This window comes from Haemorhous mexicanus, chromosome 16 (genome assembly GCF_027477595.1).
Source record: "Haemorhous mexicanus isolate bHaeMex1 chromosome 16, bHaeMex1.pri, whole genome shotgun sequence".
NCBI classification, from domain to species: Eukaryota; Metazoa; Chordata; class Aves; order Passeriformes; family Fringillidae; genus Haemorhous; species Haemorhous mexicanus.
In genome coordinates, this window is record NC_082356.1 from 15365783 (window position 1) to 15388627 (window position 22845).

Below are 22845 nucleotides of genomic sequence, written 5' to 3' on the forward strand. Positions count from 1 at the left end.
GATGGACACGTAGTGGTCATAGCACATGATGGTCAGGAGGGCAAGCTCTGATCCAAGAACGGAGAAAAAGAGAAACAGCTATGCAGCTCTCCTTTGTAGGAGATGTTCCTGGTGCCCCAGAGGGAATTGTGCATGGCTTTGGGGACAGTGGTGCAGATGGAGCCCAGGTCAGCGAGGGCCAGGTTGAGCAGGAAGAAGAACATGGGCGTGTGCAGGTGGTGGCCGCAGGCTACGGCGCTGATGATGAGGCCGTTGCCCAGGAAGGCAGGCAGGGAGATGCCCAGCAAGAGGCAGAAGTGCAGGAGCTGCAGCTGCTGCATGTCTGCCAATGTCAGCAGGAGGAAGTGGCTGATGGAGCTGCTGTTGGCCATTTGCTGTGGCTGGGCATTGGCTTCTGCCATGGGGAAAAAGACAGCGAAGAGTTAGAGGAGATACCTGTAACCAAAATCAAAATCATTTCTCCACCTCATGGCTCAGCAGGAGTTTCTCCAGTGAAGAAAAAATCCTTTTGCCTGAAGCTCCCCCTCTACCCATGACATGAGCCCCTGTGAATGTCTGGGACATCCCAGCTCTTTAGCAGCCTGGGGTCCGCTAGGATGTCACCGTGGAGCCCCTGTAAGTGTCTGTGACAGATTGGTGCCTTTGCAGCCCAAGGTCCCCTGAGATGTCGCCATGGAATGGCTGTGACTGCGTCTGACCACAGGGCTCTTTACCAACCCCAGAAAGCCCTGGGAAGTCCCCATGGAACCCTTGTCTCTGTATGTGACATTCCAGCATTTGAACAGCCTGGAGAGTCTTGGAGGATCCTCATGGAACCCCTCTGAGTGCCTGTAACAAATCTGATCCTAAACACCAAAACATCACCAGCCCCCTGTTGCTATGGCCAGTTTCCATAGCAAGCATCACCAGCCTCCCTGTTTCTATGGTCAGTCCCCTGGCAGCTCCATGGAGACACCATGCCAGGGCCGGTTGCCATCGACACTAGCTCAGGCCTGGAGCCAGAGTCTGTTGCCAAGGCAACAATTTTCAGTCCCATCCCCAGGCTCATGGGATCCCAGATCCACTGAATTGGCTGAGTTGGGAGGGACCCATCAGGATCCTCGAGCCCAACTGCTGGCCCTGCACAGGACACCCCAACAATCCCAGCCTGGGCCTGGCAGCGCTGTCCAAACGCTGCTGGAGCTCAGAGAGCCCTGAAGCTGGGCCCCTTCCCTGGGGAGCCTGGGCAGGGCCTGAGAAGCCTCTGGGGAAAAACCTTTTCCTGAGATCCAACCTAAGGCTGCCCCAACTCAGCTGCAGCCGTTCCCTCCAGTCCTGTCCCTGGGCACCAGAGGGAAGAGGTTCCCACAGCCCCGGCAAGGGACTTACTCCCAATGCTGTTGCCATGGCAACCAGGGCTGGGACCAGCTGGGGTGCTCAGTCTCCATGGGGCAGGATTTAGGAATGGGATTCCCCAATTTCCTGCTCCCTGCTAAACATGAGCTGCTTCTCCCTGCCCTCCAGCCTCCCAGGGAAAGCACAAAAGACAAAGATCTTGGCCTGGAATACGAACAATTTAATGGGAACAGCAACCAGATATGGAACGAACAGGTACAGCAACAATAGTGAACAGAGAATGGATAGTAATACTATTTACAAGGAAAATTACAACAGCAACGACTGTCTCTTCCCAGCCATGTATTTCCTCCTGCCTGGAAAGGACACACTTCTCCTCAGGGGAGAGAGTCCCTTTCCTGCCTCTGGGGAATCACCTGGGGTGGAAGTGAATGTAATGACACAGCCATGGCCAGACCCTCATATTCTTTGATCCCACATCAAATCATTGCTAGGGACAGGAAAAAGGACAGGTGTCTTGCCAGCATGGATGACAGGGAACATGGATCACCACGGTTCTGCTCAATGTGCATCCTCCAACGGGGAATGAAGCTGGAGCAGTGTACAAAGCTTTTCCTGCAGTCGGGGCATTTGCAGGGCTTCCCTTACCACTGCCTCCGTTGGTGTTCGGTCAAGTGAGAGCTCTGGGTGAAGCTCTTCCCACACTGGGGACACTCATAGGGCCTCTCCCCAGTGTGGATGCACCAGTGGGTGACAAGGGTGGAGTTTGCCCTAAAGCCCTTCCAGCAGTCAGGGCAGCGGAAGGGCCCCTCCTCTGTGTGAATCCGCTAGTACCTGAGGAGAGTGGAGGTGGTGTGAAACCTCTTTTGACACTGAGAACACTCGTAGGGCCTCTCCCTGCTGTGGATGCATTGGTGGGTGAGAGCTCAGAGCTGCAGCTGAAGCCCTTCCCACATTCCCCACACTCATAGGGCCATTCCCCAGTGTGGATCATCTGGTGACCGATCAGGATGCTGCTCTGCCTGAAGCTCTTCCCACACTCCAAGCACTTGTAGGGCTTCTCCCCATCATGAAGGTGCTCATGCACCACCAGCTCTGAGACCTGGCTGAAGCTCTAGCCACCTTCCTGGCACAGGGTGGATCTTTCCTCCTTAGAGCACCCTGGGCTGGGTTTGGAGCCCCTCATCATGATCTCATGGGCGTTTCCGCCCCATTGGATTCTTGCACTGTGGAGCCACTCAAAGCGGCCTCTTCCACGAGGCTCTGCTGTGTGGATTTGTCCTCCCTGGTCTCCATCCTCAGCTCCTTGCCTGAAGAAGAAAGGAAAACGAGAGGATAGGATTTGCCTCTGTGCCACAGGGAAGGGGAAGAAGATTCCCTTGAATGATTCTCCAGCAGGAAGGCATTGGCAGAGGGGTTGTCCTGCAGCTGGGGGCCATGCTGGTCTGGGAGACGGAGCAGGAGAGAGGGGGAAAGGGGCAGTAACTTCCTCCACAACTACCTGGGTGTCCTGGGGCATTCTCTCAGTTTGAAAAGACAGGTGTCTGCTAAGGAAAGCAGAAGCCTCCCAAGAAATGGAAAATGTAAACACCCTCCCTCCGAATTATTATAATTTTGAAATTATGGGGCTCTAAGGCAAAGATATGGGAATAGGAATAACAGTTATTTAGCAGGAAAATTAAAATATAAATGCAATAGTAGAAAGAAAAAACACTGACAGATTCAGAATACGACCTGACACCCTGTGGGTCACGGTGGCGGTAGTAGTCCCAATAAACAGTGGCTGCAGTTCTCCTGCAGTGACAGATGTGGTTCTGTTTAAGCAGGGATCCTGTAGAAGGGTGGAGTTTTCCTCTGAAGATCCAGTGGTGGTGCTGTTGGGCCTGGTCTTCCTCTGGGAATCCAGTGGAAAAGGCTGACTCTGGTCAGCCTTTGGCGGTTCTCTCCCAAATCGGCCCTAAAGCAGGACAACACTGAACAGCCCCGACTTCCCAAGCCTGTATCTGTCACAGAGGTGCTCCAGCCCTTGGAGTGTTTTGGCAGCCTGCTCTGGAACTGCTCCTTCGGGTCCAAGATGTTGCTGTGCTGAAGACCCCGTTAAAATATGTTTCTGCAAATCTAGTGGTCGATTCATCCTTCCTGAATGCCGGCACAACTGCAAGGACAGTTTCCCTGGCCCACAAGACGTCTCTGATGGATCCACAGGGTCCCTGTGGAAAGAGAGAAGCAGTAGCCTTCACTAAGGCCCCAGAATGACAGACAAGAATCACAGCCTTCAACAGCTCTCAGGAACCACTTCTCGGTGGGTTTTCCTTCGTGGAAGGCCAAGATGTCTGAATATCTTCCTGGTGCCTCAGGCCCTGGTTAAACAGGGCTGATCAGAGATGCTGGCAGGTGACCAACACCCCTCCTCCTGACTTGGCAGCTCTGTTTGCCCAATTAGCCCTCAGTGCCTGCCTGGGGACAAACACCTGCTCCCCTGTATCCCTCAGGATGGGCACATCCTGCTCAGGACCAGCGCTGGCCTTGGTTCAGGGCCAGGGAATAGCTTCAAGGTGACCCACAGCCAGGGGAATAATGTGCAATGACTCTAATGATTTCAGAAGTCTGAACAATTGCTTTATTAATCTCTACTATATTACACTACATACTCTATTACACTAATGCTAAACTATACTACCAAAGAAAAACACATGATTCTTTCTGATACTCAGGACACAGCTTTGACCTAATTGGTTAATCAATCAAAAGAACCATCACCAGAGTCCAATTTAACAAGGCCTTTTGGTAAATCATCTCCATAAGACATTCCACATATGCCAAATAACAGGAGCAGCAAATTGAGAGAAGAATAGCTTTCTCTTTCCTCTCTGAGCTTTCTCACTGCCTTCCCCAGGAAAAATCCTGAGAGAGAGAATTATGTCTCTCTCAGTTCAAAGAGTATGTGTGAACACCACAGCAGGGCATTGCAGAGATGCTGTGTGGGGACAAGGGCCTTGAGAAACTGCAGCCTATTGCAGCCAGCGACAGGGCTGGAGTTTGAGTCTTGTTGAGGATGGATTCCTTAGCACCCTGCGTGTGTGGCAGCTGTGCAGAGCAGGACACGGGTGCTCTGCATGGGCACGGTGGCTCTGGTTGGGACAGGGAGAGCTTCAGGTCAGCATATATTCCCATCTAGAATCTGCTCAGGGGCTAGAGTTGGGTTGGGGCCTGCAGGGAAGGGGAAATGGAGTGGTCTGGCTGTGGGAACAAGCACACCTGAGGCATTCCTCCAGCCTCAGCCCTGTCTTCAGGTGATCCACATTGCCCAGTGCTCCCCAGTGTCTGCAGTGACTGCAGATCCCAATCACCTGCCTGTCCTTGACTCAAAGTCCTGCCACATTCCTGCTTTCCCTGAGTCTGGGGTCCTGATGCCCCAGGAAGAGGGGTCAGTGCCCACTGCTGTTTCCTCAAAGTGCCAGAGCAGGAATAGGGGCAAGTCTGCTCACATCTGATGGGTTTTGGAATGGGATCAGCTCTGAGCTGTCCCACAGCTCTGGGACAGAAAAGGCAGCAGGAGATGGGGGTATCTGTCTCTGGGGGCTGTTGGAGGATGGATTGTGTTGGAGTGTGGGTTGTCCCCATCAGGGATCCATCTGCTTCCAACTCTCCCATGGACACACCACCCTCCATCAGGCAATCCCAGAAAGCCCAAGATGTCTGAATGTCCTCCTGGTGCCTCAGGCCCTGGGTAAACAGGGCTTATCAGAGATGCTGGCAGGGGACCAAGATCCCTCCTCCTCACAGGGCATCTCTGCAACCCCAGTTAGCTCCAAGTGGCGGCATGGGGACTGGTGCCAGCTTCTCCATGTTCCTCAGGATGGGCACATCCTGCTCAGGGCCTGTGCCTGCCTGGGCCCAGAGACAGGCAATTGACTCAGGTGCTCTGGGAGGGTACAGTGGCTACGAGTGTCACAGGATGAGGGGCAGGGTAGGGCATATTCCCCTCTGGACTCGCCTCTGGGCCTGGAGATTGGGGAGATTTGGGATCTGCCAGGAAATGGATACAGGGTTGTCTGGATGTGGGAATTGTCATGCCTGAGCAAGTCCCTAGCCCTCGGCCTTGTCTGCAGGTGATCAACATTGCCCTCAGTTCCCCAGTGTCTCCAGTTGCTGGAGGTGCCAATTACTCACCTGATGACATCTGCCTTGTTCCCCATGTTCTCCCACATGTTTGGGCTGGGGTCAGCTCTGAGGTCTCCCAGAGTGAAACCTCTGGGAGAGGAAGGGCATCAGGACACAGGGGATCTAGCTCTGGGGGGCTATTGGAAGGTGGATTGTGTTGAAATGGGGGGTTGTCTCCACTGGCGATCCAGCTGCCTTCAGCTACTTGCTTTCCCCCCTTTACCCCCCCAGGTGCCTGGGCCCTTCCAGGGGCAGCTGCCCCATGCAGGAAGCTGGAGGGATGCTGAGTAAGGGGGCTGGATGCGTGGCACAGGTGGACTCTGTGCCAGGGCTGGGGACTATGAAAGCCAGTCTTTGGCCTAAGGGCTGTCAGGGAGGGGGCAGGGAGGAGTTCAGGAAAGGATAAAGGTGCTCCTTTCCTGGTGCAGCCTCCGCCAGTGCTGCTCAATACCAGAGGAAGATGAAGGTGGCTGTGCTCAGTGTGGCCCTGCTCTTCTCCATCCTGTGGTGCCCCCGAGCACAGGCCAAGGTGAAGCACCAGCAAAACTCTGTCCCCACATCCTGCCCTTTGCAGCCTCTCATCCCACCCTTTTGGTCTCTTCAGAAACTTTCTCCCTCCTTTCTCCTCTGTGTCCTATCCAGGGTCCCCAAATGCCCTCCCACTGACCGTTCCCAAGGCCTTTCCAGGGCATTGCAGAGATACTGTGTGGGGACAAGAGCCTTGGGGATCTGTAGGCAAGTCCCAGTGAGGGACAGTGCTGGAGTAAGAACCTGGTTGGAGATGGGGTCCCTCTCAAATCCCATGTAGAGCAGCTGTGCAGAGTGGGACCCAGGTGCTCTGGGAGGGTACAGTCACTGAAGGTGGGAGAGGGTGAGGGAAGGGCATATTTCCGTCTGGAATATGCTGTGAGCCTCATGATGCCTTGGAGTGGCTACCTAGAACAGAAGTTAGAAAAAGTTAAGAGAATAAAGTAGGTATTTATTAAAGGCCTTCAATAGATACACTTTGGGCAGTCAAAAGCCTTCCCGAGGCTACACTCAAGATGGACAGAGGTCACGAGTTTTTCAGACAAATGCAAGTTTGGTCTATTCGCATATCAGGGGTTAAGTCTCCAATGACAACTTCAGGTGATGAAGTCATATTCCCCGAGTTTGCCTTCCCTGTCCCAATTCCTGTGTAGTTATACCTTTCAGGGCCTGAGGCAGACGGTGCTTTTGGTTCTTAGGCCTGGAAGGATTGTTTTGTGAAGAGAGCTTAGTAACACTCTCTATGTATTTCAGAGTTATTGTCGTGGTTTGAGAGGAAGTGAGTTTTTTGAGATGCTGTGGTCAAACCAATAAGTGCTCAGATTTGAACACTAATGCAGTACAGGATCTGAAAAATAGAAAAGCTGAACTTAAGGCATCACTGGAGACTGGACCGTTTTGGGGCCTGCAGTGCTGAGAAATGGGGTGGTGTACATGTGGGAAGTGTCACAGCTGAGTAACTCCCCAAGGTTCAGGCTTTTCTTCAGGTGATCACAATCCCCCAGTGCTCTGGGGGCTGGTGGAAGATGGATTGTGTTGGAGTAGGGATCCAGCTGCCTTCAGCTCCCTGCCCAACACCTTCAGCAGCACAGGTACCCAGACTCTTCCAGGGCCAAATGCCCCATGAAGGAAGCTGGAGGCATGCTGGGCAAGGGGGCTGATTCTGTGCTGCACATAGGATGGACTCTGTGCCAGGGCTGGGCTTGTGGCCAGGGCTGGGGTCTGTGCCAAGCCAGGCTTTGGCATGGGGACTAATGGCCTGGGGACAGGGATAAAGGTGTTCCTGCCCTGGTGCAGAGTCAGCCAGGGCTGCTCAGTGAGAGAGGAAGATGAAGCTGCCTGTGCTCAGCGTGGCCAGTCTATGGAAAGCATGGATCCAGCACGATTAATGGGGACTCGGGGGTTTGATCCTTGTCACTGCAGCCACATTTGGTGGTTTCAGTACATCTGAAGTCATGAACTCAGGAGCAGCTTGGGACAAAAGGAATCAAACTGCCATCTCTGAAGGGAAACACATCCTGGTAGAAGTTCAATGATTTCTGACTTAGGAACCAAAGCCGGTCACTTATTTTCCTGTGGTTTTGTTTTAATCAAGGCACAATTTCCAAAGTACTGCAATTTGGCTTGGAAAATGAGGAAAACACCTCAGCACTGGCATATTGAACACTGAATGGAAAGCTGTTTGTGGCCCTCAGGATCAAGAAAACAATTGAAACATTTTCCTTATTTCTGTCTTTCTTCCTCCCTCTGGAATGGACCTCCAGCTCTCCCTGCAGTTTTTCTTGCCATAATCTGCTCCTCTGGAGCTGGGATGTGTCAAATGAGCAGTGGAAAGAAAGAGGATAAAGGACCATTAAAACTACCATTTTTGTTCTTGTACCATCTGAAATTCCAGAATTTTGGAATTTCTGGTTTTTAAACTATTGAAGTAAATCATAATTTTCTAACTTTTTTCAGGGCAGAAGAACCTCCTGTGGCCCTATTTGGAAACTGATCCTCAGAGTTACTTCATTGCAGATGCTTTTGGTTGGTTTTTATATGAGCTAACTAGAATAGTTTGTTGTCATGAGGCTGGGAAGGGACACAACTGGCCCCCTTGCACCCCACGGCCCTACAGAATGGGGGATTCTCCCTGCCTCTGCCATATGCTCGTTATCCAGCATCAACCTGACAGTGCCTGGTCTGACCTGCCACAGTGCTTCTGGTGGGGGGGAGCAGGAGGCAGGAGCTCAGGTGCAAACCTGGGTGGTGCCAGAAGGGCCAGAGATGTGTGGAGGTGACAGTGCCAAAATGACAGGCAGTTCAGATGGAAACAGGGACAAGACAACACCTCTGAGGGAAACTTCTTGGAGATCTGGGGGAATTTTGTTTGGAAAACACTCAGAGGCACAGAGTGTAGCTTTGCTGAATGGGTTGGTTGATTATTCAGGGGAAGTGGCCCAGGACTCCTAGGGGATCAGGGGCATACTCCAGGCATGATCATCTCCTCATGCTGCTGCTCTGGAACACGACAGAGGTGTCACCACCACTTCCAGTCCTAAAACACAGAGCCCAAAACATGATCCCCGTGTTCACTGGGCCTTGTCACCCATGGTTCATCCAATCCTCTCTAGGATTTCTTGGAGATCAGTGCCAGTCAGGGGGGTGGCATTGGACAGCCACTGAGCACACGCCAAGAGCATGGGGAAAACAGGATGGAAATGCACAGAGGCTCACAGTGTGGTCAGATTGGCCTTGCAGCTTCAGGGACCCCATGGGAAAGTCTCTGCCTCCCTCAGGGCTGTGTATGAACTGTGCAGAAACTGTCCGTACAGCTGCTACTAGTACTTCAGGAATGAGGTATGTCCCTTCTTCAATTGACTGATATTTTGCATAAACAATTTACATTGGGGTCCTTAGCACAGCAAAGACTCAAACTTTGTGGAGCAGTTCCAGAGGAGGATGAGATGCTCCAAGTTTTGGAGCACCTCTTTGACAGAGACAGACTGGGAGATTCAGGGCGGTTCAGCCTAGAGCCGAAAAGACTATGGAGAGACTCCACTGTGACCTTGCAGGACTTCAAGGCACCTCACAGGAAATGTAGGGAGAAATGTTTTAGTAGGGCCTCTCCCAATCAGAGAATGAGAAATGGTTTGAAAACAGAAGAGGATAAGTTCAGACTGGAGACAAGGAAGAAATTTTTGATAATGAGGGTGGTGAAACATTGCCACGGGTTTTCCAGAAACCCAGAAAGGCAGATGCCTCTTTCTTGGAAACTTTCCTGTTTGGATGGGCTCTGAGCAATATGTTGGAGTGAAAGATGCCTCTGCTCCCACCCCACAGGAGGCACTCTGGTGTCAGCTACCAGAGTGGTCGGTGTCTCATGTAGGATGCAATTCCCCCAGAGAGCAGAGAGAACACAAAGCACCCCAGCTGGCAGGAACATCCTCCCATGGAGATGGGAATATTCTGCATCAACAGGCTCAGGCTTCCCAGTTTTGCCTCCCTGTTGATGGACACAAGTGTCAGAAGAGACTGAGAGCCAGGAGGCCTCACAGTGTCTCTGAGATCACACAGTGTCCCAGGGTCCCTTTGGTCCCTTGATGGACACAAATGTCAGAAGAGACTGGGAGCAAGGAGGCCTCGGTTCCCTGAGATCACACATTGTCCCAGGGTCCATTTGGTTCCATGAGGCCCCACAATGTACCAAGGATCCCTGGACATCACAAGGCCCTGACATATCCTAATGGATTGTTGGTTCCAACTGTCCTCACTGCATCACAAGGGCATCTGGATTCCATGAGACCCCACAGTGTCACCGTGTCCCTTTGGTTCCACAAGCCAGTGTCACAACCACTCCTGAGCATCTTTAGGCACCAGTGTCGCATAGCATCCCCTCAGTTCCATGAACTCCACAGTGTCACAATGTCCCCTTGGTTTCATTTAGGCCTGTAGTGTCACAAGGATTCCTGGGAACCATGAGGCCCTGAGGTATCACAATGGATGATTCCATGAAGCCCCCGAGTTTCACAGTCTCCTCTTGGTTCCATGGGGGCCCATGGTTGCAAAAGGGTCTCTGGATTCTACCAGACCCTGGAGTGTCACAGGGCCCCTATAGTCCCATGAGTGTTCACAGTGTCACAATGTCCCCAGGAGACACTGCAGTCTGACAACGTCCCCAGGAGGCACTGCAGTGTCACAGAGGAGCAGCACTGGAGTGGGCACAGCACCAGGAGAGATTTGGCAGTATTCCCATATCTGTGATAGCACTGGGATGGCAGCCACATTGTTCCCCACTCTGTGACCACACCAGTGGCAGTACCATGTCCCTCTCTCTGTGAGACCACAACAGTTGCAATTCCAATTTTCTCCTCTCTGTGACAGAAGGGTGGCAGCCCCAAAATACCACTCTTTATGACAGCACAGTAATGGCTGGCCCAACGTTCCTCACACCAGAGCAGTAGCAGTGTCAGCATTCCCATGTCTGGGACACCACACCAGTGGGAATGCCAGCGTTCCCCTGTCTGTGAAACCAGAGCAGAGTCAGCCACAACATTCCCCTCTCTATGACTCCACGGTAGAGGCAGCCCCACCCAATATTTTCATTTTTATGACATCACAGCATTGGCGGCCCCGCATTCTCCTCTGTATGAGAACACAGCAGCGGAAGCCCCAGTGTTCCCATGTGTGTGACGCCACAGTGGCAGCCACAACATTCCCCTCTCTGTGACATCTTAGTGGTGACAACCCCAGTGTTCCCTTCTACAACATTACAGCAGCAGCCACCCCAACATTCCCCTCTATGTGACACCACATCTGTGGCAGCCCCATTGTCCCAATCTCTGTGACACCAGAGAGGTTGCTGCCCGAACATTCCCCTCTCTGTGACGCTGCAGCTGTGACAGCAGCACTAGAACAGAAGCAGCAGCCGTGGAACAACAAGGGAGCAGGGGAGGAGCAGAGAAGGAGCAGTGGGACAGTGGTAGATGAGCAGTGTTGGAGCAGCAGTGGGGCAGTGCAGTGGTGAAGGAGCAGAGGAGCTGTGCTGAAACAGCACAGCACAGCTTTTGAGCAGCAGTGGAGTGACCATGGAAAAGGCGGAAGAGAGGTGGCACAGGAACTACAGCCGTGGAACAGTGGTGGCACAGGAACTACAGCCATGGAATCATGGTGGCACAGGCCCTGCAGCTGTGAAGCGGCGCATGAGATGCCAAAGCTGTGAGACACAGAGCGGCTCCAAGCACTGTGTCCCGCAGGAGCCAGCCCCGCACACACCAGAGCGATGCCCGCCAGGCTAACCCAGAGCTGGGGGCAGAGGCAGGAATTGCTGCCAGGCTGCGGAAGGCATGGATCCAGTGCATTTAATGTTGACCTGGGGGCTTGATCCTGCTCATTGTGGCTGCTTTTGTGCTGTCAGGACCCTTCCAGCTCATCTGCAGTCATTAAGTCAGGATGAACTTGGGACAAAATCAATTAAACTGCCCTCTTTACTGCCGGGAAACACATCTTGGGAGACGTTTCTTGATTTCTGATTTGGGCACCAAACTTGGTCAATTATTGGCCTGTGATTTCATTCTAAACCAGGGACAATTTCCAAAGTAGTGCAATTTGGAATTGAAAATGAGGAATGTGCCTCACCCTTGGGTAGTTGATAATGAGTGAAGAGCTTCTTGTAGTCATAATGATTAAGAAAACAATTGGAATTCTTTTCCTTTCTTCCTCTCTCTGGGAATGAGCCTTCAACTCTTCCTACAGGTCTGCTTCCTATAATCTTCTCTGGAGTTGGAATGTGCCAAATGAACAGTGGGAAGACAGAGGAAAATGGACCATGAAAGCTTCAATCTTTCTCGTTGTAGCCTCTGAAAGTCAAGGACTTTGAAACTTGTGGATTTTAAACTATTCACCACATCCTACTCTTCTAACTTTTGCCCAGGCATAAAATCTTTCTGTGGCCCTTTTCAGGAACTGACCCTCATATTTTCAGGAGAACCACAGTGGGGGGATCAAAGATTTTTGCTCTGAAGCCTGTGGGAGCCTTGCCTGAGCTGCAGGGAATCCCAGTGTCCCTGGGATTTTTTCCCAGGAGCATCCAGATGCTTGTCCCAGGTTCCAAAAAGGAAAAAGCTTTGGAGAAGTGGTTCCCAAGACATATCCGTGGCTGCAATTACTGTTTGACATAAGTGAAATTAGTGAAACGGTCCTGCTTCTCTCTTTCCACAGGGATACTGTGGATCCATCTAAGATCTGTGGTGACCCAGTTGGGAAAATATTTCAGGCCACTGCCTTGACTGTTTGCTCTGGAGCTTGCCCAAGGAGCTGCAAAGCCCGCAGGCGAGGATTTTCCTTTGGAATGTTGCTGCTTTGTGCCCATTGATGAGAGACCAGAGTGTCTCTGTGGGGGATTCTTGATTAGATGGAAGAGTGCTGTGATGTCATTGATGTGGTGACATCATCTTGAAAAGGAATTGTGGGAGACTCTGCAGTGTCCTAATTGGGGAAGTTTGGCTGAGGAGAGGTCCAGGCTTCCTTGGAGATCAATGCCAGTCAGGGGCATGGACTTGGATGGTAATAGATGAAGTACCAACAGCCCCGGGAGAATAAACTGGACACGCTTCAGGAAGGGTGCATTTTCCCTCTTGTTTCCATCCACTGTCCTGTTGTATTGCATTAAGTAGTCTATTTAGTTATTATTTTGCACTGGGTAGTTTATTATATCGCACTGAATGGTTTGTTTGTATCACACGGTTTGTTCCATACATACCCCCCCCCCCCAAGTCCTGTGGTGATAGTTTCCCCCCACGATAGTTCTTCCCTTCATCCCTCCCATCAGCTGTATTCCATTGGCTGTGGTCCCTTTCCTCGGCACCCCCTTCCCCCGGCTTTAAAATCTCCTGCTCTGAGGCACTCGGCCTCTTTCTTCTCCTGGACGGCTCTCTCCCAAGCTCTCTTTCCCCTGGGGTGGCTCTGCAATAAAGCTGTGGGATGTTTGGTCCCAAGAAGGAAGAGCATCTCCCGTCTTTCCCTATTGTTCTTGTTGTTGAAGCCGGGTCCAGAGCTAGCCAAATGGAACTTCACGAGACTAACAATCTGACAGTGTTCCAGTCACAGGCAGTCAGCCTTTTCCTGCTCCTTGGAAAAATACTGGTGCACAAGTGTCACCCCGTGGTTCTGTCTGCAGCACTGGTGTTTGGACATGAGGAGGTTGGATGGAGAACCTCCCTGTAGGTGAGAAAGCTCGGGTACAGAACCTGGAAGGAATCCAAAGGCCGCAAAGAATTTCTGCGGTAGAACTCCTGCTCCAGTGTCTGTGGGCCTGAGCAGAAGGGCTGCTCAGACTTGTCACCCTGCTCTAGGCAATTCTGCTTGGCAGGAACAAACCCTACAAATCCATTTCCTGAGCAGCAAGAGAGAGGTCCTGTGTCTATGCCAGCATCCAAAAGGGACACTCAGGGCTCCTGGCACAGGTGGGATCAGCGGCCTGGCACAGCAGCCTCACAGCAGCCTCAAAGACGTGTCTCTGGTGGACACCGATGCACTGTGCTCAGAAATCCCCCTTCTAAATATGCAGAATCCAGCCATATTTCTAGAGGGGTGGCAGAATCCAACAGACTGTCTGTCCTAGAGGCCTAGGAAGGTCTTACTGGGAAGGAGTGGCCAAATAGCTGTTACGAGCCGTCCCTGTGGACGAGCTTCGTAGAGGTTCTTTAGATTGGTTTCAGGGCGCAAAAAACCAACACGGTACAAGGGGTTTGCAGATTAATCAACACAATGGAGTCTTTTGAAGCAACCACAGCAAAATGCGTTGAGGAGGAATTAGGGGAAAAAGGGAAAAATAAGGAAAATAAGGAAGGGAAAGGAAAAGGGGGTTATAGCTACCAAAACGTGAGAATGGCGGAGGTCCTTCGGTGTCCAGCCGATGAGGTTCACCAGTTTACATCCGGGGAGATCTCAAAAGGCAGTCCTTTCAGGACCCTAATTATACTGTTCTTGATGAGGGGGAAGGGGGTTATTTCGAAACCGAATCTATTGTATCTTCTGGTAGAAAGAATGGTATTTGGAAAAGGGGTACACATAGTCCACTTTGCAATGAACGAAGGCCATTTTCTTTGTGGTCCAGTGCCGGCACCGGCAGTCATCCATCTTGCTTTGGTCAGCTCGCCTCCCCCCGTGCACCTGCCCCGGGCTGGGGGCTCCAGTCCCAGTCCTTGGAAAGTGTGAGGGAGGCTTTTCTCACATGGGGATTTCTCGGGGTCTTCTCTGGTCGAGAGGCTTCTGTCATCTCAGCTTGTCTGTCACGGTAGTTGTAGATGAACGAGAGGGGTCTTTTGTGGGAGACCACCCAAAAGCTCAGGAAAAGTCCAGCCAGGCCAAAAGGTGGACAGCATCTAAGGCCATTGTTGTAAAGAGGGCACAGTGCCTCCTTCGTCTCATTGAGCTCGGTGTAGCGTGCAGGGGACTGCACCTGTGGAAACAACGACTTAGCAACGCTTTCAGGTCATGAAACCCCCGGCTTGGCGTGTAACTTTCCACTGTGGCTAGGAATGGGACAAAGGGGTCTTCTGAGCGGTCTCTCAATGACAGTTGTGAGGCAGATGAGGGGTATTTCGGACAGACTCTCACAATAGCCCTCGTGGGATTGGGGCCATGTGGGACAGCCTGGGGTGAGCAATGCTATAGGCCCTGGTGGGGCTGGAAGGCATCCAGAGCACCTTGGTCTAGGAACCTTCGGCTCTGGCCGAGCTTCAAACCGGGTGCCTCCTTGTCAAAAAGAAAGTAGTTCAAAGCTTTGATTTTCAAAGCTCTCTCTACAAAGCCACAATGAACAAACATTTCTTATATTTTTACTTGTTTAGTAGAACAGCCCACATGCTGCTGTCCCCAGAAAGAGCCCTGAGCTACAGGGAAGGAACTGGATCCCCCTTCCCAAGCTCTGCATTCAGGGCTTGGCCTTTCTGCTTCATTAACCCAAGTCAGGCTGCAGGCCCTGCTGGGCTGCAGGACTGGTGCTGAGCACAATATCCCATCTGTGGGACATTCCTCCCTTTGCCCGGGGCTCCTGCTGGACTGAGTCTGCCCGCAAGAAAGGCTCAGCTTCCCCACAGCATCTTGATGTTACCTGTGAGCCCCATGGAGAAGACACCTTGGAGCCCTTGGCATAGTATTTCCCAGGAGAACAGGAATGCAACCCAAATCTGCCTTAAATCTGTTGGAGAACTCCTGTGCCAGTGGGTTTCTCAACATTGTGCTGCTCATGGCCGAGACATTTCTTTGCGCCTCTGCCAGTGCAATGCTCTGTGCCAGTTCTCCTGTGAGGCTTCCCTGAGGCGGAGCCAGCACCAGGAGCTCCTTCACTATTGGAACTGTAGTCAGGGAACATGACCAAGCCCCTGGTGAGCTCTCAGGATGGCCAGAAAAACTGATCTACTGAGCCCACCCCAAAATTCGCCTAAGTCCTGCTGGAGCCAGCGGACCTGGTAGGCGAGTAGGTAGTAGCACTGCCTCAGGTAGATCTGAAGTAGAACCACTCACGCTTTGCCAGGATGCTGCAGTGGCTCTACCCTACCATGACCAGGTACTGTAGGTGACCATGTAGTTCTCCAAGAAAATTGCATAGCCCCGTATTCGGGGTAAAGAAAGACAGGGTCAAGCAATGAGGCATTTAAAAGGTGGTTTACGGCAAAATCAGTCTTATGGAAGGGTGAGACTATAAGGTTGTTACATCCATAGTTATCCCATTACAAGCCTTGCTTTAGAAAACCACTATAATTCTAGTTACAATGTCTTTTGTAAATTTCTTATCCAGTCAGCGACTTCCACAAAGCTCGCTAGTATCTTCATAACCTATTGCTAATTGTTACATTTTACACTGTTTAGCGCAATGTGGTTTTTTCTCTGCAAGAGCTTTCTTATTTTGCCTTTTAGTAAAACTTTTTCTGTTTCCAATACAACCTCAGAAACCATCCTGATGATTTTATGCCATTTGGGGTATCTGGACTATCTCTGGTACAGATAAGTTCTCTGAGAGCTCATAAGACCCAGCTCAAGGAGAAAACTATTGTGGAAGGATTTTGAGTCAAGGGCAGGCAGGTGATTGGGATCTGCAGTCACTGCAGACACTGGGGAGCACTGGGCAATGTGGATCACCTGAAGACAGGGCTGAGGCTGGAGGAATGCCTCAGGTGTGCTTGTTCCCACAGCTAGACCACTCCATTTCCCCTTCCCTGCAGGCCCCAACCCAACTCTAGCCCCTGAGCAGATTCTAGATGGGAACATATGCTGACCTGAAGCTCTCCCTGTCCCAACCAGAGCCACCGTGCCCACGCAGAGCACCCATGTCCTGCTCTGCACAGCTGCCACACACGCAGGGTGCTAAGGAATCCATCCTCAACAAGGCTCAAACTCCAGCCCTGTCGCTGGCTGCAATAGGCTGCAGTTTCTCAAGGCCCTTGTCCCCACACAGGATCTCTGCAGTGCCCTGGCGCTGAAGCAAATCCCTGAGCAGGATGTGCCCATCCTGAGGGATACAGGGGAGCAGGTGTTTGTCCCCAGGCAGGCACTGAGGGCTAATTGGGCAAACAGAGCTGCCAAGTCAGGAGGAGGGGTGTTGGTCACCTGCCAGCATCTCTGATCAGCCCTGTTTAACCAGGGCCTGAGGCACCAGGAAGATATTCAGACATCTTGGCCTTCCACGAAGGAAAACCCACCGAGAAGTGGTTCCTGAGAGCTGTTGAAGGCTGTGATTCTTATCTGTCATTCTGGGGCCCTAGTGAAGGCTACTGCTTCTCTCTTTCCACAGGGACCCTGTGGATCCATCAGAGACGTCTTGTGGGCCAGGGAAACTGTCCTTGCAGTTGTGCCGGCATTCAGGAAGGATGAGTTTCCCCTCTCCTATCGACCACTACATTTGCAGAAACAATTTTCAATGGGGTCTTTAGCCCAGCAACATCTTGGACCTGATGGAGCAGTTCCAGAGCAGGCTGCCAAGACACTCTAAGGGCTGGAGCACCTCTGTGACAGGCTTGGAAAGTCGGGACTGTTTCTTGTTGTCCTGCTTCAGGGCAAATTTGGGAGAGAAGCTCTGAAGATGTTCCTTTATAAGTAAATTCAAGCATCCCCTCTCCCAACTGGTTCATGAAAAATACTTCCCTGGAGAGAAGTGGAAAAAGTGGTTTATTTCACAGGCAAAGCATTTTCCAGCAGGAAAAAAATTGAACAATATTAAAGAGTCAAACTTCTTGCTGCTCTAAAAGAGATGACAAACTCAGAATGTCCCATCTGTGGACTGTAGCTTGGCTCACTCAGTCTCTTATCAGTCCGTTCGGTACTGGAAATACTGCTGCACAGGCCTGGCCCGGTGGGTCAGAGGTGTGAGCTGCTGATGCTCTTCTGGATGTTCGGTCAAGGGCAGGTTTAAAGAGATCCAAAGAAAAAAGAAAACTCACTGTCCAGGGAACTTCTCTGCCTCAGCTAGCTAAAAACTAACTAAACCCAAAGGAGTGCTCTGTACCGCTATCTGTCCATCCACAGATAACACAGTTCAGGAACAGGATGTAGGCAAGTAAGTGCAGTTCCTGAGAACAAACTCTGTGTTCCTTCTCTCCCCTGTTCGCTCTCGGAATAAGTCTTAAAGTTGCAAAACTTACCATCAAGCATAAGCAGAACAGATGATTGGGGATACAAGCATCATGTAGCCAACCCAGGACAGAAAAGAAAGGTAAAGGTGGGAGGCAGAGCTCCTGCACAGCTCTGCCTTTCTCTGCTCTGGGTTCTGCTGTGAAGATGATGGGTTGAATCTCCTTGCCTCACTGGCAGAGGGATTCTTCAGGCGTAGCATAAAGAATTGTAAATGCCCTTTCCCAAGAGCTGTCAGCAGCTGTGTGCCGCCAGAGCGTGGAGGAGCTGCGCTGGCTCCCTTCAAGCCAGCTGAGAGCCTCAGTTCTTGCGCCCAGAGGATGGAAGCCAATGTGTGCCTGGCACAGGGATGCAGTTGATCTCCTCCTCCCCACTTTCCTGTTGAAGGGCAGTCGCCTCTTTGGTAAAGTCTTTATTATCTTCTCAGCTTTGCCCTCCCTCAGGTGAGAAAAGAAAAGCTGAGAGACTCAACCTCCTGTGAAATGGGGTAAGCATCTGGCCATCCTAAAGCAGCATGAGTTAGACAGGCACAGCTCTGAATCAGAGTGCAACTTCAGACTCAATATCTAGAAATCACCCACCTTTCTCTCAGGAACAAGGAGGTGGTTGCAGCCAGGAGAGAGAGATGACCACCAACTCTATCATGATATTTTTGTGAGACTTCTGGAAGCATGGAGGATTGGTAACTGAAGAAACAGAAGCTGTTGTGGGGAAAGGGACATTATGGAGAGTGGGAGTTTTGAGCAGAATAGGCCCTTAGACTCAAGACAGATTCTGTCTGTTGAACCTCTCAGTGTCATGGTATTGGCAGCTGGGCAGCCTTGGCCCAAAGCTGATGGGCACTGGCTGTGCAGAGAGGGAATCACTCACTATCAGCGGATGTTCCTGTTTAGGAGTTGGATGCACAGCCTGGGAGGAGAAAATGACAGGGAGAGTCTGCAGCTGCCCCAGGTACTGCACAGACCGATCCACTGTGAGGACCCCCTGGTCCACCTTCTGTGAACTGTGAAGATCAATAAATGAATGCCCTGCTCAGCTGTGGCTGTGCATTAGATCTGGCAGCACCACTCTCCTCTTTCTGTGGTGCTGGGGCAGGAGAGGAGCAGGAAGCTCTCATGGGACTGGGAGGAGTGTGCCTGGTGTCAAAGGCTGTGCTGAAGTGCGCCCTGATCCCCAGCATCTCAACGGCCTGGGGACATGTCACAGGGCAGGGCAGGGTGCCCTGCCTCAGTTGGGGTCTGGGGGGCTGGGAGTGTTTCCTATGCGTGTCCCAGTGCCACGACTTAGCTGTGACACTCAGATTCAGGGGAGCACTGAGGGCAGAGTTCCCCACTCAGTCAGTGTTGCTTTTATGCTGGTATCTACACCTGAGTGTTCCTGTGCTCTCCCTCAGCATGGTCAAGGGCATGAAGTAGCTCTCCTGCCCTTGTTGGGCTTTCAGGCTGTGCATCTGCACCCTGTGCTTGCAGAAGATGCTTCAGGTGACAGGAGACTTTGGGACAATTGAGCACTGAAATAAAATCTGTTCTCTCTCCTATTCAGCAATGGGATTCATGTAGAGGAGCTTGGATATCAACTGGAAGGGTGGCACATGAATTACCATCGTGAGTGTTTCTGTTGTCAGGGTGGGGAAATGCCTCATGTCCTGAAGGGGAAGAACTTCCTTTCCAGGGGTTCACACATGGGGAGTAAAGACCTTCTCCATTCCCATCTCCAGTCTATTTGTGGGTCCTATCCCTCAAATCCCACTATCCCCTGCAGCGTGGCAGCTGTCCTGGGACATCACATCGGCACCTGCACCGTGGGGCTTGGGTCAGAGAGGCAGCAACCGAACTCAGCCCTGTGGCCCTGTGTGCATTCCCACTGCTGAGTCTTTGCCGAGTGATTCATTGTCACAATCCGCCAGGGCAATCAAGGTCGTGATGGTTCATTTCCAGATCCCAAAAGTGCAAAAAAAAAAGCGGGGGACTGTTAGTTCAATCACAACAAATGCACCTTTATTGAGGGCCAACAGCAAATGTAGGAGAGGGATTAGAAAATAAAAAGAAAGGAAAGAAAGAAAAAGAGAGGAAAGGGAAATATAACTATCACCAAGACAATATCCTGATGGTCCAGTCACATAGATTCGCTGTTGTCCGTGGGGGTTCACCAAAGTTGTCTCAAAAGTTACAGTTGATCTAGTCTCAATCCAAAGCGAGTGGCATCTGGCCAAAAGGTGGGGAAGATTCATGGCCCATTGTGTTGAGGCCCTTTGGTCTGTGAGGCAGGTTCACACGTGCAGGGACAAGCCACCGCTTGTCAGAACTTGTAAGGCAGGTGCAGGCGTCTCAGTACAAGTCACCATTAATCAGAACCTGTTTGAAGCAGTGTTCTGTGAAAGCACAGCAAGCACACCTGCAAACCCTCAACTGGCATAACAGCCAGAAAATATCCATCTCAGTCAGTCAGGCCAGAGCTCCTGTCAGGGGTCTTTACGGTCCTTGTAAAGATCATGCGGCAAATGAAGGAAATTTTGGACCATCTCTCACACACATCAGGCCTCAAGGCTGCACTCCAAAATTCCTACAGGACAGTGAAGCCCCTGAAAGTAGAAATAACCTGGCTCAATAACCTAAAAAACATCCCAAATTGCAATGAGCACAAACCCATGGGTGAGGCAGCTCTCCTGTGGAGCTGAGCTGTGCCATTCTGGGGGTCCTTGGATGGACATCCCGGGTTAGCTCTGCTTTCACAAAAGATTTTTGTGTGAGCAGCTGAGTCCAGCACCTGCTGTCCTTACCATGAGCTCAGGAGAAATGTAAAGAGAGCAAGAGGTTTAGACTTAACACATCCTCATGTTTTTACATTCAGGTTAAAAGACACTCAAATTTAATTTGTTCTGGTCGTTGTTTCCTCTCCCCTGATGTTCTCTAAGACAGCTGTGTCCTGGTAGAGAGGGAAGACTGCTTGTAAACAACTTACAAAAAATGGCTATTCCCTACTAAGAGAGAAATAAGGGTTAACTTTGATCAGAGACGTTTTGCAGTGTACTGACGCTCCCCAAGTCACCAGCACCCCAGGGTCCCACCAGGAATGTAAAGGTCTACTCCGGTTCCGGAAAGACAACAGGTCTACCCTGGCTGCTGCGGCGGACAACAGGTCTACCCCGGCTCCCCGGCAGACAAGAGGTCTACCCCGTCTCCCTGGGCGGACACCAGGTCTACCCCGACTGCCCAGGCGGACACCAGGTCTACCCTGGCTGCGAGGGTGGACACCAGGTCTACCCCGGCCGCCGCGGCAGACACCAGGTCTACCCCGGCTCCGAGTGGACACCAGGTCTACCCCGGCTGTCGCAGCAGACACCAGGTCTACCCCGACAGCCTGGGCGGACACCAGGTCTACCCCGGCAGCCGCGGCAGACACCAGGTCTACCCCGTGTCCCCGGCGGACACCAGGTCTACCCCGGCTCCGGGCAGACACAAGGTCTACCCCGGTTCCGAGTGGACATCAGGTCTACCCCGGCTGTTGCGGCAGACACCAGGTCTACCCCGGCAGTCGAGGCAGACACCAGGTCTACCCCGACTGAACGGGCGGACACCAGGTCTACCCCGTCCCCCGAGCGGACACCAGGTCTACCCTGGTCCCTGCGGCGGACACCAGGTCTACCCCGTGTCCCCGGTGGACACCAGGTCTACCCCGGCTCCGGGCAGACACCAGGTCTACCCTGGTTTGGAGTGGACATCAGGTCTACCCCGTCTCCCCAGGCGGACAACAGGTCTACCCCGGCTGCCACGGCGGACACCAGGTCTACCCCGTGTCCCCGGCGGACACCAGGTCTACCCCGGCTCCGGGCGGACACCAGGTCTACCCCGGCTCCGGGCGGACACCAGGTCTACCCCGGTTCCGAGTGGACAGCAGGTCTACCCCGGCTGTTGCGGCAGATACCAGGTCTACCCCGGCAGTCGAGGCAGACACCAGGTCTACCCCGACTGAACGGGCGGACACCAGGTCTACCCCGTCTCCCCGGGCGGACACCAGGTCTACCCCGTCTGTCGCGACAGACACCAGGTCTACCCCGGTTCCGAGTGGACACCAGGTCTACCCCGGCTGTTGCGGCAGACACCAGGTCTACCCCGACAGCCAGGGCAGACACCAGGTCTACCCCGCTCTCCGAGCGGACACCAGGTCTACCCTACTCTCCGGGCGGACACCAGGTCTACCCCGGCTCCGGGCGGACATCAGGTCTACCCCGGCTCCGGGCGGACACCAGGTCTACCCCGGTTCCGAGTGGACACCAGGTCTACCCCGTCTGTTGCGGCAGACACCAGGTCTACCCCGGCTCCCTGGGCGGACACCAGGTCTACCCCGACTGAACGGGCGGACACCAGGTCTACCCCGTCTCCCCGGCGGACACCAGGTCTACCCCGGCTGTCGCAACAGACACCAGGTCTACCCCGGTTCCGAGTGGACACCAGGTCTACCCCGGTTGTTGCGGCAGACACCAGGTCTACCCCAGTTCCGAGTGGACACCAGGTCTACCCCGGCTGCCACGGCGGACACCAGGTCTACCCCGACTGCCCGGGCGGACACCAGGTCTACCCCAGCCGCCGCGGCAGACACCAGGTCTACCCCGCTCTCCGAGCGGACACCAGGTCTACCCTGCTCTCCGGGCGGACACCAGGTCTACCCCGATTCCGAGTGGACACCAGGTCTACCCCGGTTGTTGCGGCAGACACCAGGTCTACCCCGAGTGCCCGGGCGGACACCAGGTCTACCCCAGGCCCCGCGGCAGACACCAGGTCTACCCCGCTCTCCGAGCGGACACCAGGTCTACCCTGCTCTCCGGGCGGACACCAGGTCTACCCCGTGTCCCCGGCGGACACCAGGTCTACCCCGGCTCCGGGCGGACACCAGGTCTACCCCGGCTCCGGGCGGACACCAGGTCTACCCTTACGCTGAGCCGCTGGGGGTCGCCGCGTTCCGCGTTTTGAGGGGCCGACCGGGGACAACAGGTCTACCTTGCTCCGGCGGGACTTAGTCCGATTTCGGCAGGCGCCGGGTAGACCTGTTGTCGCGGCCGGCCGCGGAAGCTCACCAAGGGGTCGCTGTTGGCGGCCGCCTCAGGCGACGTCATGGTAGGAGGCGGCTAGTGGCAGTGCACCTTTCCCGGTCGAGTTCCATTCGTCCTCTTGGAGGCGTGGGCGCCTTTGGACTCGTCTGTCCGTACTA

General features: G+C 52.9%; 1 pseudogene; it reads right to left on the reverse strand.

Annotated features, from left to right (window-relative positions):
* Positions 1-1767: 1767 nt before the first annotated feature.
* LOC132335009 (zinc finger protein OZF-like) overlaps positions 1768-22845 on the reverse strand; it is a 150578-nt pseudogene continuing 129500 nt past the window's right edge.